Here is a 15,623-nt window from a genome sequence, read left to right as displayed (position 1 = left end):
CGTGTAGATAGTAAACTGTGCGGAAGCTAGGTAGTGCTTGAAGTGATCTGTCACTGCCCAGACAATGGCGAGGAATTCCAGCTTAAAGGAACTATAGTTGTCAGGGTTCCTTTCAGTGTGGGATGAAGCTTCCTGCAGGTTTAGGCAATCACTCTTTGTCTGCCGTTCTGCACCTGTGAGAGCACTGCTCCCAATCCCACTTTGCTGGCGTCTGTGTAGAGTACAAATGGTTGGTCATAGCCAGGATAGGCCAGTACTTCATCTCCCGTGAGAGCCACCTTCAACCGCGTGAAGGAGTCTTCCAGTTTGTTATTCCATTCAAACTGAAGATTCTTGTTCTTGGCTTTTTTGGATTGTCCCACTAGCAAGTCTTGCAGAGGGGCTGCTATTTTGGTGAAGCTCTTGATGAATCTCCGGTAGTAGCCTATCAGCCCAAGGAACTGTCGTACTTTATGAATATTGCTGGGTTTCTTCCAATCCCGGATAAAGGTGACTTTGTCAGGGTCTGGTGCCATGCCTTCCGCACTCACCACATGGCTTAGGTACTGCACCTTGGATTTCAAATGGTGGCATTTGGACGGCTTCACTTTCAAGCCAAAGTTAGACAGGGCCTCGAACACCTCACCCAGGTGCGCCAAGTGGTCTTCATAGGTTTTAGAGAAGACAATGATGTCATCCAGGTGCAGCAGGACAGTTTCGTAATTTTTATGTCCTAGGCAGCATTCCGTTAGCCATTGAAATGTCCCTGGGGCAGTACTGAGCCCGAACGGCATGTAGTTAAACTCGCAGGCCCATTGGTGTTGTAAACACTCCCTTCTCTTTGTCCGCCTCTGTCACAGGAACCTGCCAATACCCACTGGTGAGATCCAGGGTAGAAAAATAGTTAGCAATTCTCAGTGCAGCTAATGATTCTTCAATTCTAGGTAATGGGTAGGCATCCTTATGTGTAATACTGTTAATTCGCCTGTAATCAACACACATCCTCATGGTATCATGTTGTGAATTCTCTCTCTGGCTTCCCTCTGGTGATTACTGAAGATAGTGGAGCTGGTTAGATTGAGAGTTCTCTTTCTGGGCTCCCTCTGGTGGTTACTGGGGGTAGTGGAGCTGATCTAATTGACAGAGGCTTGCCACCTGATAATGAGGAAGACGATTGGAGATCTGGGGTTTCTGATTGGGATTTAAGACAGCTGACTCCCTCTATCCCTGCTGGTGATTTATTTTCTTCCTGTGCCTCCTGAGGTCTGATGTCTCCTGCTCTTTCCCTGCATGCTCAGCTAAATGGTTCATTTGCTATTCTATTTGCATTTGATCTGGTTTTGTCTATCTCTGCTTTGTGCGGGTCAGCCAGCTCCAGCTCCAGCTGGGGCTGTGCTGAATCACCGCCCATATGTTACTGCATGTGCCAGTTTGTTTTGTCCCCTGTCATATTGGTCTCTTTTTGATTTGCTTTCAGAATATACCAGAGTGCTGATATAGTGGGGGCGAAGTCGTGCGACTTCGGTGTTTTTGTGCATCAGACGTGTTGGACTTTTTGCAGGGTTTTTTGCGTGATTGCAGACAGTGTCTTTCCTTTCCTGTCCTGTCTAGTCAGTGTGGGCTCATCATTTGCTCAGTCTATTTTTCTGCCTGCGTTTGTGTTTTCATCCTGTCTCACCGACAATATATGTTTGGGGGCTATTTATTACTTTGGTGTCTGCTCCGGGGCAGTTTAGATTTCCCCTTTCTTGCTTTAGGCTTAGTTAGCTCTCCTCAATGGATTTTATTTCTGATCTTCCTGTCTCTCAGAGAATGACTGTTATCTGGGTGATTTGTGATAGATTTTTGAAGATGGTTCATCTTGTACCACTCCCAAAGTTGCCATCTTCCGCTGAGTTGGTGCCCTTGTTTTTACAACAGGTGGTTCGGTTATATGGGATTCCTGAGAACATTGTGTCCGACAGAGGAGTCCAGTTCGTTTCCAGATTCTGGAAAGCCTTTTGTTCCAATCTGGGAATTCAGTTATCCTTCTCCTCCACGTTTCATCCCCAGACCAATGGACAGACTGAGAGAAAAAAAACAGACCTTGGAGTCTTATTTGAGATGTTTTATATCTGCTGATCAGGATGATTGGGTCTCATTTTTGCCCTTGGCCGAATTCGCACTGAACAATAGAGCTAGTTCTGCCACTTTGATGTCACCCTTTTTCTGTAATTTTGGGTTTCATCCTTGATTCTCTTCAGGGCAAGTGGAATCTTCGTCCTGCCCAGGTGTGGACACTGTGGTTAAGAGAATGCAGCAGATATGGGACCAAGTGGTGGATAAGTTGTCACTCTCTGAGGAAAAGGCCCAGCGATTTTCCAACCGGCATAGGACCATTGGTCCCCGGTTTAAACTGGGTGATATGGTTTGGTTGTCGTCTAAGAATATTCCTATGAAGGTTGCATCTCCTAAATTTAAGCCAAGATTTATTGGTCCTTATGAGATTTTGTTAATTCTTAATCCTGTTTCATTTCGATTGGCTCTTCCAGTTACATTCAAGATCCATAACGTATTTCACAAATCTCTGTTGAAGAGGTTTGTTGAGCCAGTGGTTCCTATGGCAGCACCTCCTGACCTTGTGTTGGCTGAAGGCAATGTGGAATATGAGGTAGAGAAAATATTGGATTCTCGTTTGGTTAGACAGAGACTCCAGGATTTGGTCAAATGGAAGGGTTATGGTCAGGAGGATAATTCTTGGGTCTCTGCCTCCGATATTCATGCCAATAGATTGGTTCGTGCTTTTCACCGGGCCAATCCTGATCGGCCTGGTGGCGTGGATGAGGGATCGGTGACCCCTCCTCAAGGGGGGTACTGTTGGGAGTTCATTCTCTGGTTCACCAGTTGTGAGTTCTCCTTCCAGACTCCCTCTGGTGGTAGCAAGAGGTAGTGAGGCTGATTTGATCAGTGGAGATCTGCCACCTGAGAATGAGGATGACGATTGGACCTCAGGAGTCTCAGATTGGATTTAAGACAGCCAACGCCCTATTCAGTTGCTGGTAATTCCTTCTGGCTTGTCAGCTCTTGGTTTTCAGCTCTGTTCCAGTCATCTAAAGCTAAGTTTTTCTACTAATGTTCACACTTGATTATGTTGGTCTATTCAGTTTTTTGTGTGGTCAGCCAGCCCCGGCTGGGGGCTGTGCTGAATTTCCACTCTTATTTATCAGTATTTTGCCAATTTGCTTTTTGTCCCTTACTAGTTTGCTCTCTTTTTGCTCTGTCTCAGAATATTTCAGAGTGCTGATATAGTGGGAGAAGTCTAGTGACTTCAGGGTTAATTTTGCTATCAGAAGTGTTGGACATTATTTTTGTAGGGTTTCTTGCAGGTTGCAGTGTCTTTCCTTTCCTTTCTAGTTAGTTTGGGCCCCATCGTTTGCTCAGCCTATTTTCCTGCCTGTGTTTGTGCCTTCATCTTGTTTCACTGTCAATACATGTGTGGGGGCTATCTATTCCTTTGGGGTCTGCTCTGGGGCAGTTAGTTTTCCCCTTTTCATGCTTCAGGCTTATTTAGTCCTCCGGCTGTGACGAAGCATCTAGGAACATCGTAGGTACGCTCCACGGCTGCTGCTAGTTGTGTGGTAGGATCAGGGATCTGCATAGTTACCAACCTCTCTGGTTTTCTGTGACTTAGCTTGTTTTGCTTTTTTCTCCTCGGTGACCCATTCATAACAGAGGGGGCAGAATGTGACAGTGAGACACAGGAGGGGGCAGAATGTGAGGCACGGGGCAGAATGTGACAGTAAGACTCAGGAGGGTATGAATGTGACAGTGAGACACAAGAGTGGGCAGAATGTGAGACACAGGAGGGGGTAGGATGCGAGACACAGGGGGCAGGATCATGCAGCAGGATGGATATGATGAAGACAGATGGGGCAGGATCAGGAGATCATATGGGGGCAGAATGGATACTCATGAGGGCAGGATGAGAGAAAATATGGCTGGAGCCAGGAATGAGACACACGGGGGCCAGGATGGGGGATATTATTACCATAGGGGCTAAATAAAGGATATTATTACTGCAGTGATGTATTTATTTTATTTTTTTGAGGATACTGTTTTAAATGGGGGAAGGTCCTTTTACTGTGCAGAGCGACACTATGTCGCCTTTGTTTCTTCATCTGGTGTATTGTAGAAGTTGGGAAAAATTAAGCAATGTGTTCTGCAAGTGGAGCTCTAGATAACGGTGTTATTTCCTGCAGAGACGAGCCCTGGCTGGAAGACATGATGGTGGTCTGTGCTGGATGAAGGATGAAAAGCAAAGCTGAAGGACTTCACCTAGAGACGTCACTGGTGAGTCAGTGTGTTACCTGTACACTGACACAATACACAGAGTGGCTTTGTATAATGTCACCAGTGATCACTATATTACCTGTGCACTGACACTATACACTATATACAGAGTTCCTGTGTACAATGTCACCAGTGATCACTGTGTTACCTGTACACTGGCACTATATACAGAGGTCCTGTGCATGTCACCGGTGATCACTGTATTACCTGTACACTGGCACTATATACAGAGGTCCTGTGCATAATGTCACTGGTGATCACTGTATTACCTGTACACAGACATTGCATACTAAGTACAGATCTCCTGTGTATAATGGCACTTATGGTGATAGTATTATGGTTTTTTTTTTTATTAATGATCAGTATTGTAGTATTCAGTTACCATGTGGTGGTAATATGTGGTCTGGGCATGGTGCAGTGGTATTTGTCCTTTGTATGCGGTATTATTATGTCACTGTAGTGGTAATATGTGGTCTGGTCATGGTGTGGTTGTATTTGTTCCTTGTATGTGGTATTATAGGTCACTATGTGGTGGTAATATGTGGTCTGGACATGGTGCGGTGGAATTTGTCCCTTTGGATGTGATATTATTGGCCATTTTAAAAATTGAAAAATAAATTACAAATATACTGTACCTAAATTGCATTGGATATTATAACAAATGTTTAATAGGTTAAAGTAGAGTAGGGCCTGACCAAAACAGTCTACCTTGTCGTGGTGGCAGATTTAAAAAATCTTTTGCCAAAACAAAAGCTGCTGGCTATGTGTGTGATCTTGAGATTTGAACTGTTAATGTGTAATTGGTGAGAAGTGGAATTTTTCCAAGAGAGAGCGGTGGGATTGCGGACAGTTTGAGGGGTGGAGGGAGGGGCTGGGATGGAGCCTGGGCGGAGTCTCAAGGGGGCCCCAAAAATTTCGCCAGCATGGGGCCTGAAATTCGTAGTGGCAGCCCTGCGTGTACATAAAGTGCAGCACAGATTCATCTAAGCTAAAAGCCCAGATCATTAGAATCAAGAACAGAACAGACATTTATAGGTCATTTCCCTGACTTCTGATCCCACAGCACTGCCTCACTACTGAGCATGTATATAAACTGCAGCATAGATTCATCTCACCTAAAATCCAAGATCATTAGATCAGGAACAGACATTTATAGGACATTTCCCTGACTCCTGATTCCACAGCACTGCCTCGCTACTGAGCATGTACATAAAGTGCAGCACACATTCATCTCAGCTAAAAGCCCAGATCATTAGATCAGGAACAGGACAAACATTTATAGGACATTCCCCTGACTTCTGACCCCACAGCACTGCCTGACTCCTGAGCCTGTACATAAAGTGCAGCACAGATTCATCTCAGCTAAAAGCCCAGATCATTAGATCAGGAACAGGACAGTCATTTATAGGACATTTCCCTGACTCCTGATCCCACAGCACTGCCTCACTCCTGAGCCTGTACATAAAGTGCAGCACAGATTCATCTCAGCTAAAGGCCAGATCATTAGATCAGGAACAGGACAGTCATTTATAGGACATTTCCCTGACTCCTGATCCCACAGCACTGCCTCACTACAGAGCCTGTACATAACGTGCAGCACAGATTCATCTCAGCTAAAAGCCCAGATCCTTAGATCAGGAATAGAACAGACATTTATAGGACATTTCCCTGACTCCTGATCCCACAGCACTGCCTCACTCCTTAGCATGTACATAAAGTGCAGCACAGATTCATCTCACCTAAAAGCCCAGATCATTAGATCAGGAACAGAACAGTCATTTATAGGATATTTCCTGACTCCTGACCCCACAGCACTGCCTCACTACTGAGCCTGTACATAAAGTGCAGCACAGATTCATCTCACCTAAAAGCCCAGATCCTTAGATCAGGAACAGGACAGACATTTATAGGACATTTCTGTTGTGAGTTCATTTTCCCCTTCGTCACTGAGGTCTGGTGAACTCCCTATTCTGGTGAGGGAAGGTAGTGAGCCTGATTATCAGGCACCTGAGCCTAATGATGACTGGCTGAGTGGAGTCACTGACTGGATATAAGGCTGCCGACGCCCTTCTGCCCTGCGGGTGATTTCTCTGTGGACTTCTAGGACACCAGTCTTATTCCTGCTCCTCTAAAGCTAAGTTTTCTGCTTTGCCTTTTTGCATTTGTGTTTTGTTTTTTGCCTTGCTTTTCTGGATTCTGCCATTCCCTGCTGGGGTGAGCTGAATCTCCTTTTGCCGGTTGCTCTGTCTTCAGAATGTTCCTGAGTACTGACATAGTCTTTTTGAAGCCTAGCGTCTTCAGGGCCTTTTTCACTGTCAGTCTGTTGGCTCTTATTTTCATAGGGTTTTTCATGGATTGCAGACAGCAGCCTTCCTGTCCTTTCCTATCTAGTTAGCTTGGGCCCCGTCTTTGCTCAGTCTATCTTTCTGTCTGTGTTGTGTTCTTTCTTGCTTCACCGTCATTATATGTGGGGGGCTGCCTTTTTCTTTGGGGTCTGCTCTGGGGCAGTTTAGATTTCCCTTTCTGTCTTTAGGCTATCTAGTCCTCCGGCTGTGATCGAGGGGTCTAGGGCATCGTAGGAACCCCCCACGGCTACTGCTAGTTGTGTTGATAGGTTCAGGGGTCTGCAATCTGATAGCTGCCAACCTCTCTGGTTTTCTGGACTTAGCTTGCATTTCTGTTTTTGCCTCCTGCGGTGACTCAATCATAACAGAATCACCCGCCATACCGCAGATCCTAGGGTACTCAATAGCAGGAAAGAATTGTGTTTAAAAAAAAAAAAAGTGTGTATATTCTTTCCTCTATATCTCTGAGGCCGTAGGGGGAATTTTTTTTCTCTCAATGGAGATAAAGCAATTATCTGATCGTGTGGAGCAGCTCGCTGCAGAAGTGCGGGGAATTTCCGCCAATCTTGCTCGTTCGCATGCTGTTGAACCAAAGATCCCTATACCTGATGTATTTTTTGGGGATCGATCTAAATTTTTGAGTTTCAAAAATAATTGTAAATTATTTTTTGCCTTGAAGCCTAACTCGTCAGGGAGCTCCGCGCAGCAGGTTAAAATTGTCATCTCTTTGCTGCGTGGCGATCCCCAGGATTGGGTGTTTTCTTTGAAACCAGATGATCCTATTCTGACTAATGTGAATGCATTCTTTCAAGCCCTGGGGTTGTTGTATGACGAACCTAATGCTATTGATCAGGCTGAAAAGACCCTGTTGGCATTGAACCAGGGTCGAGATTCTGCAGAGTTGTACTGTCAAAAGTTCCGAAAGTGGGCGGTCCTTACTACCTGGAATGATAATGCCTTGGCTGCTCTCTTTCGGAAGGGTTTGTCGGAAGCTGTAAAAGATACTATGGTGGGATTTCCTGTTCTCTCTGGTCTGGACGATTCTATGTCATTAGCCATTCAGGTTGATCGGCGTTTACTTGAACGCAGGATTGCACGAGAGGTGTTGCCACCGGTTGAACAGACATCTGAACCTATGCAATGTGATAGAGTTTTGTCTAAGGCGCAACGTCAGGAGTTCAGAAGGCGTAATAAGCTGTGTTTTTTCTGTGGAGATGCCTCGCATATTATTTCTGTTTGTCCTAAACGAGAGAAACGCTTTGCACACACGTTTTCTGTTGGTGGTGTTCAACCTAAGTTTCTTCTGGCAATTACTCTGATCTGCTCCCTGTCCACATTTTCCGCCAAGGCTTTTGTGGATTCGGGAGCAGCTCTAAACCTAATGGACTTGGATTTTGCTAAACGTTGTGGATATCTGATGACACCTCTGCAGACGCCTATCCCTTTGAGGGGGATTGATGCTACTCCTTTGGTGAAAAATAAACCTCAGTTTTGGACCCAGGTGGTCATGCGGGTCGCCCCAGACCATCAAGAAAATTGCAGATTTTTGGTGTTGCATGGTCTGCATGATGCCGTTGTTCTGGGGTTTCCCTGGTTGCAAATTCATAATTCAGTTTTGGATTGGAAATCTGTGTCTGTGGTGAGTTGGGGTTGTGCCTTTAGTGAGGCTCCGGTTTTTTCCACCTCTCCTCACATGATGTCGCATGATGTTCCTGACTATTTGGCGGACTTTTATGATGTATTTAGTGAGACTGAGTCTGCGTCCTTGCCTCCTCATAGGAGTTATGACTGTGCAATTGAACTGAGCCCAGGGTGTAAATTTCCCAAGGGTCGGCTCTTCAATTTATCTGTACCCGAGCACGAGGCTATGCGGTCCTATATTAAGGAGGCGTTGGAGAAGGGTCATATTAGACCATCCTCTTCACCCTTAGGTGCCGGTTTTTTTTTGTGGCCAAAAAGGATGGTTCTTTAAGGCCTTGTATTGATTATCGTGCCCTCAACAAAATTACTATTAAATATCAGTATCCGTTACCCCTGATTTCGGATCTATTCTCTAGAGTTAGAGGTGCTTGCTGGTTTACCAAGCTTGACCTCAGGGGGGCGAATAATCTTATCCGCATTAAGCAGGGGGATGAATGGAAGACGGCGTTTAATACTCCGGAGGGACATTTTGAGCACCTGGTGATGCCTTTTGGGCTCACTAATGCCCCTTCTGTCTTCCAGTGCTTCATGAACGATATTTTCCGAGACTTTGTGGATAAATTTTTGATTATCTATCTGGATGATATTTTGATCTTCTCCAAGGATTGGGATTCTCATGTGGAACATATTCGGACTGTGTTCTGGATCTTGAGGGAGAATTCTCTGTATGTCAAAGGATCGAAATGCCTTTTTGGAGTACAGAGGATTTCATTTTTGGGATTTATTTTGTCTCCGTCAACTATTGAAATGGATCCGGCCAAGGTACAGGCCATTTATGATTGGGTTCAGCCCACTTCTTTGAAGGCCCTCCAGAAGTTTTTGGGTTTTGCTAATTTTTATCGGAAATTTATAGCAAAATTTTCTAGTATTGCCAAGCCATTGACTGATCTGACTAAGAAGGGTGCTGATGTGTTGAATTGGTCTCCGGAGGCTGTTGCTTCCTTTCAGGAGCTGAAGCAGAGATTTACCTCCGCCCCGGTTTTGCGGCAACCTGATGTCTCACTCCCGTTCCAGGTAGAGGTGGATGCTTCTGAGATTGGTGCAGGAGCTGTTTTGTCCCAAAAGGATCCTGTAACATCTAAAATGAATCCCTGTGCTTTCTTTTCCCGAAAGTTCTCTCCATCTGAACGTAACTATGATGTGGGGAATCGGGAACAGTTGGCCATGAAATGGGCATTTGAGGAGTGAAGACATTGGTTGGAGGGAGCTAAACATCAAGTTGTGGTCCTCACTGACCACAAGAATTGATTTACCTAGAGTCGGCTAAATGCTAGAACCCTAGACAGGCTAGGTGGGCCTTGTTTTTTACACGTTTTGATTTTGTGGTCTCTTTTCTTCCTGGAACTAAGAATGTCAAGGCAGATGCCCTCTCTAGGAGCTTCTTTGCTGATTCTCCTGTGGTGACCAAGCCTGCTACCATCTTAGGCGAAGGGGTAGTTCTTTCTGCCATCTCGCCCGATTTGAGACTTGCTCTGCAAGAGTTCCAGGAGGACAAACCTGAGCGTTGTCCCAGTGGAAAGTTGTATGTTCCTGACCAGTGGAAGAAGAGAGTGATGTCTGAAGTTCATTGCTCTGCATTGGCTGGTCATCCAGGTATTTTTGGTACTAGAGATCTGGTGAGTCGCTCTTTTTGGTGGCCCACCTTGTCTCATGATGTCAGGAATTTTGTGCAGTCCTGTGGGACTTGCTCCCGGTCTAAATCTTGTTCTCGCTCTAGTGGGTTGTTGATGCCTTTGCCGGTCTCCAGGAGGCCATGGATCCATATTTCAATGGATTTCATCTCTGATATGCCGGTCTCTCAAAGAATGACTGTTATTTGGGTGATTTGTAATAGGTTCTCTAAGATGGTTCATCTTGTACCACTCCCTAAGTTGCCGTCTTCCTCTGAGTTGGTGCCCCTGTTTTTGCAACAGGTGGTTCGCTTGCATGGGATTCCTGAGAACATTGTATCTGACAGAGGAGTTCAGTTTGTGTCTAGATTTTGGAGGACTTTCTGTTCCAAGCTGGGAATTCAGTTGTCCTTCTCTGCTTTTCACCCTCAGACCAATGGGCAGACAGAGAGAACAAACCAGACCTTGGAGTCGTATTTGAGATGTTTTATTTCCGCTGATCAGGATGATTGGGTTTCATTTTTGCCCTTGGCCGAATTTGCTTTAAATAATAGAGCTAGTTCTGCCACTTTGATGTCACCTTTTTTTTGTAACTTTGGGTTTCATCCTCGATTTTCTTCAGGGCAGGTGGAGCCTTCTGCCTGCCCAGGTGTTGACACTGTGGTGGAGAGAATGCACCAGATCTGGGACCAAGTGGTGGATAAGTTATCTCTCTCCCAGGAAAAGGCCCAGCGGTTTTCCAATCGACATAGGACAATTGGTCCCCAGTTTAAGATTGGTGTTATGGTGTGGTTATCATCAAAAAATATTGCTATGAAGGTGGCTTCTCCTAAGTTTAAGCCTAGATTTATTGGACCTTACAAGATTTTGGAGATTATTAATCCGGTCTCTTTTCGTTTGGCTCTTCCTGTCACATTTAAAATCCATAATGTGTTCCATAAGTCCTTGCTGAAGAGGTTTGTTGAACCAGTTGTTCCTGGGGTGGCACCTCCGGATCCTGTATTGGTTGAAGGTAACATGGAATATGAGGTAGAGAAAATACTGGATTCCCGTCTGGCTAGACGGAGACTCCAGTATTTGGTTAAGTGGAAGGGTTATGGTCAGGAGGATAATTCCTGGGTCTCTGCCTCTGATATTCATGCCAAAAGATTGGTGCGTGCCTTTCATCAGGCTCACCCTGATCGCCCTGGTGGCGTAGTTGAGGGTTCGGTGACCCCTCCTCAAGGGGGAGGTACTGTTGTGAGTTCATTTTCCCCTTCGCCACTGAGGTCTGGTGAACTCCCTATTCTGGTGAGGGAAGGTAGTGAGCCTGATTATCAGGCACCTGAGCCTAATGATGATGACTGGCTGAGTGGAGTCACTGACTGGATATAAGGCTGCCGACGCCCTTCTGCCCTGCGGGTGATTTCTCTGTTTACTTCTAGGACACCAGTCTGAATCCTGCTTCTCTAAAGCTAAGTTTTCTGCTTTGCCTTTTTGCATTTGTGTTTTGTTTTTTGCCTTACTTTTCTGGATTCTGCCATTCCCTGCTGGGGTGAGCTGAATCTCCTTTTGCCGGTTGCTCTGTCTTCAGAATATTCCTGAATACTGACAGTCTTTTTGAAGCCTAGCGTCTTCAGGGCCTTTTTCACTGTCAGTCTGTTGGCTCTTATTTTCATAGGGTTTTTCACGGATTGCAGACAGAAGCCTTCCTGTCCTTTCCTATCTAGTTAGCTTGGGCCCCGTCTTTGCTCAGTCTATCTTTCTGTCTGTTGTGTTCTTTCTTCTTTATATGTGGGGGGCTGGCTTTTGCTTTGGGGTCTGCTCTGGGACAGTTTAGATTTCCCTTTCTGTCTTTAGGCTATCTAGTCCTCCGGCTGTGATCGAGGGGTCTAGGGCATCGTAGGAACTCCCCACGGCTACTGCTAGTTGTGTTGATAGGTTCAGGGATCTGCAATCCGATACCTGCCAACCTCTCTGTTTTTCTGGACTAAGTTTGCATTTCTGTTTTTGCCTCCTGCGGTGACTCTATCATAACACATTTCCCTGACTCCTGATCCCACAGCACTGTCTCACTACTGAGAATGTACATAAAGAACAGCACAGATTCATCTCACCTAAAAGCCCAGATCATTAGATCAGGAATAGGACAGACATTTATAGAACATGTGCCTCACTTCTGAACCCACAGCTCTACCTCACTACTGAGCATGTACATAAAGTGCAGCACAGATTCATCTCACCTAAAAGCCCAGATCATTAGATCAGGAATAGAACAGACATTTATAGGACATTTCCCTGACTCCTGACCCCACAGCACTGCCTCAATACTGAGCATGTACATAAAGTGCAGCACAGATTCATCTCACCTAAAAGCCCAGATCATTAGATCAGGCACAGGACAGACATTTATAGGACATTTCCCTGACTCCTGATCTCACAGCACTGCCTCACTACTGAGCATGTACATAACGTGCACCACAGATTCATCTCACCTAAAAGCCCAGATCCTTAGATCAGGAACAGGGCAGTCATTTATAGGACATTAGAGTAAGCTGTTACTCTGTGGGAGGTGTTTGGTCTGTGTCCTATATCCTTCATGCCATGCTCCAGTGATGCTCGTGAGCGACTGAGGGCCACCCTGTTGTGTTCACTACATGATGGTGAAGTGGTTTTGCTCCACAGAGCGACTCACCCGTGCGTGCTGCAGTTGAAACTCCATTATTGCTTCTTCTGCTCGCAGTGTCTACAGCGTATTCAACTCTTGACTTCCACCTTGGTGATACGTTGCATATGAGGCGCTGAGCAAGAAGGCAGAAGTGACGCTGCAGGGCAGACAGGCGAGAAGCTGCAGGGTGTGAGCGCCATAAGTGTGCACGCCCTAAGTGTGCACAGACGTCCTACAATTTCTGCAGCAGCTCTAACATATGGGTAATTTTTAATAAAGATTTGCACAACTAAATTTAACACATGTGGCAGGCAAGGGATGTACATCAAACAGGCTAGGCCTAGAGCTGCTATCAGATTTCACACATTATCACACACCACCAGGCCAAGACTTATGTTCAGCGGTCCCAACCATTCATCGGTCTTTTGTTTAATCACTATCCACAGCTCCTGCGCCGTAACGTCCCTGCCCATTGTTCCACGTATTGGTAGTTATCTGTACCTTGCCACTGATGGCGTTGCGCAGTGCACACCTGATTTTGGCTGCAAAATGTGAGTGCTGGACAGGGATGGCCCCGCATAAAAAATTAGTGGTGGATGGGAACCATGTACTGCACAACAGCCACCACCATCACTTTTTTAACAGTTTTTCTCCAATAGATGCAGCGTTTCAAAAGCCATTTATTTGTAAATGCTGTTATTCAGGACCAGGGCCAGTGGGCGGGTAGTATATTTACTCTCTCTATAGGGTTTGGGTGATGGAGAGCTGAACACTTCCATGGGACGGGGTGGAGATGCTCGGTGACACTGCTGGTGGTGGTGCTGTTGTAAGGACGAAGACCGAGCTGTGGGTACCTGTACCGAGCCTGGTCCGGAACTGTTGAGGCTGACTCCCATGTTGCATGGGGCAGTAATGAGGAGCCGGACCAACCTCATGATCCGGGGTGGCGGGGTAAGATAAAAGGAAAAGCGTGGGCTGCAGCAGTCAGTTTGGCGATAACCAGCAGCAGCGCACAGCTGAGAGAGCAATGCGCTCCATCCACCGAGCATCGGCGCTGCGGCAGGCTGCGTTCGCTGTTTACAGCGGGACCGCGGGAGATAAAGGTGCCTTGCGCCCCATGGCAGAAACCGAGAAAGGTGCTGTGAAGAAACCAGAGTATATCTTAATTGCCCAGATGGTTATGTTTTTGCAGGCCTGGAGGAATTGACTGTCTGTATATTTGGCTTGTGGATTTAAGTGTGGATTCTTGTGGGTCAAGAAGACCGACTTGCACAATGATAGATCATGTAACATAGTGTGTGCTTATCTGATGTTTGTTTATATTCTGGAATCAGTTTGTTGACTTTGAATGTAGATAGTGAAAGGTTGTGAGGGTGTAATGAAGGAAACTGGGTAATTCTAAGAATAGCTTACCTGCCTGAGGTATAAATAGACCCTGAGACAGAGAGACGGGGTCTCATCTCATCACAAACAGCCACCAGCCATACATTCTGCTAAACACTGAACGGACAAGAAACCCTTCAGGATCCCAGCTGAGGGTATGTCAGACCCGGCTGAAAGAACACAGGACTGCTTTCGGTTATCTCCCTACGCCTGTTGTGACCTCTCTTCTGTGTTATCACAGGTGGAATAGCAGCCCTGAGAGCTCTGACATAACATCCACTAGCATCCCGGTGAGTCAGTGGAAGGGTGAGACCTTGTAATGTGCACCATCTTGGGGAAAGTGCTGGAATTGTTCTGTTTACTAGTGGGTGTTGTGGTTCAGTAAAGCTTGGCCACACTATTTTACCCTTACCCTGCGTTGTCTGTGTAGTGTTCTTCCCACAAACAGAGCGGGGGTTCAGTGGTATGAGCCCTGGTCCATGCAGTCTTGCTAATGACAGCTGGGCCAGTGGACAAGAGCACCCACTAACCCTGTTTCTCCACAGGTGCTGTGCACTCCGTGACTGTGAATACCGCACACGTGCAGAGCAGAGAAAGCTGAGCACCGGACATACGCTTGCGGTCTTCCCTGCCAATCGCTGCACTGCTATTTACGCGTCACTCTGGGAGTGCTGCATGTGTTTATGGACTAGACAAGAGGCTCAGCAGAAGGTACCGGACACAGACCGCTGCCGCCAGAAGATGGACCATCATTTAATGGACCCCATGGACTATGGAGTTTTGGAGATGTCAGATGGGGAAATTGTGGACTGAGGACATTACATGTTGGCCATCTACATGGATTTGTTGTACAACCCTGGATTTATGGAATAAAAATAGTTGCATCGGTAACCTGCCTAGGTGATTATTACAACCCACAACATCAGATCTTCACAGGGAAGATTTGTTCTCACTTCTCATTATTGTGCTAAACCAGTTTTTGTTAATCATGATCTATTAATCTTTTACAGAACCATTTTCGTTTTCCATATTACAGAATTGTATCTTTATAAATGTCGCACTGATGGGCCGGATGGCATCCAATGTTTTCTGCTCAGACCCATCTGAGTTCAGTCACATTGCAAGCGAGTCCAGATGAGAAAACCTCACTGATCTGCCAGGCCTGACAGAAGAACATTGCTCCGAGTGCAAGCCAATATGCAAAGGATTGCACTCATTTGATTATTATGCCAGCATGAGTGAGACACAACATGTGAAGAGTCACATATTATACAGAACAGTACTGGCAGTAATAAGACAAGGGAAGCAGAACTATCAATATGGGAGAGTGATAAACAGTGGTAGCCATAAATATTGGGAAAGTTCATAGATAAGGAGGGTGAGGTTTTAGGGTCTGTGCACACGCTGCAGATTTCCTGCGGATCCGCAAGGGATTTACAGTACAATGTTATTCTATGGAGAAAAAAAACCCGCTGTGCACATGCTGCGGAAAAATCTGCGCGGAAACGCAGCAGGTTTTTTTCCGCAGCATGTCAATTCTTTGTGCAGATTCCGCAGCATTTTTACACCCATTCCATTATAAGAATCCGTAAGTAAAAAAACGCAAGCCAAATCCACACTAAATCCGCA

General features: G+C 45.9%; 1 long non-coding RNA gene across 2 annotated transcripts in view; it reads left to right on the top strand.

The window, feature by feature from the left end:
• Window positions 1-14,885, top strand: part of LOC141093150 (uncharacterized) — a 117,913-nt gene extending 103,028 nt beyond the window's left edge. The window contains exons 3-5 of one of the 2 annotated variants that reach the window (XR_012232999.1): window positions 4,218-4,308; window positions 14,236-14,284; window positions 14,540-14,885. This is a non-coding gene — a long non-coding RNA (uncharacterized lncRNA). Of the gene's footprint in view, window positions 1-4,217; window positions 4,309-14,235 lie in introns of both variants that reach the window. The other variant, XR_012232998.1, reaches the window with a different exon arrangement.
• The last annotated feature ends 738 nt before the right edge of the window (window positions 14,886-15,623 follow it).

The sequence above is a fragment of the Dendrobates tinctorius genome, unplaced genomic scaffold (assembly GCF_039654945.1).
Source record: "Dendrobates tinctorius isolate UK_male_01 unplaced genomic scaffold, ASM3965494v1 ptg000062l, whole genome shotgun sequence".
Taxonomy (NCBI): Eukaryota; Metazoa; Chordata; class Amphibia; order Anura; family Dendrobatidae; genus Dendrobates; species Dendrobates tinctorius.
Note: the sequence above shows the minus strand (reverse complement) of the source record. Positions and strands in the feature narration are given on the sequence as shown.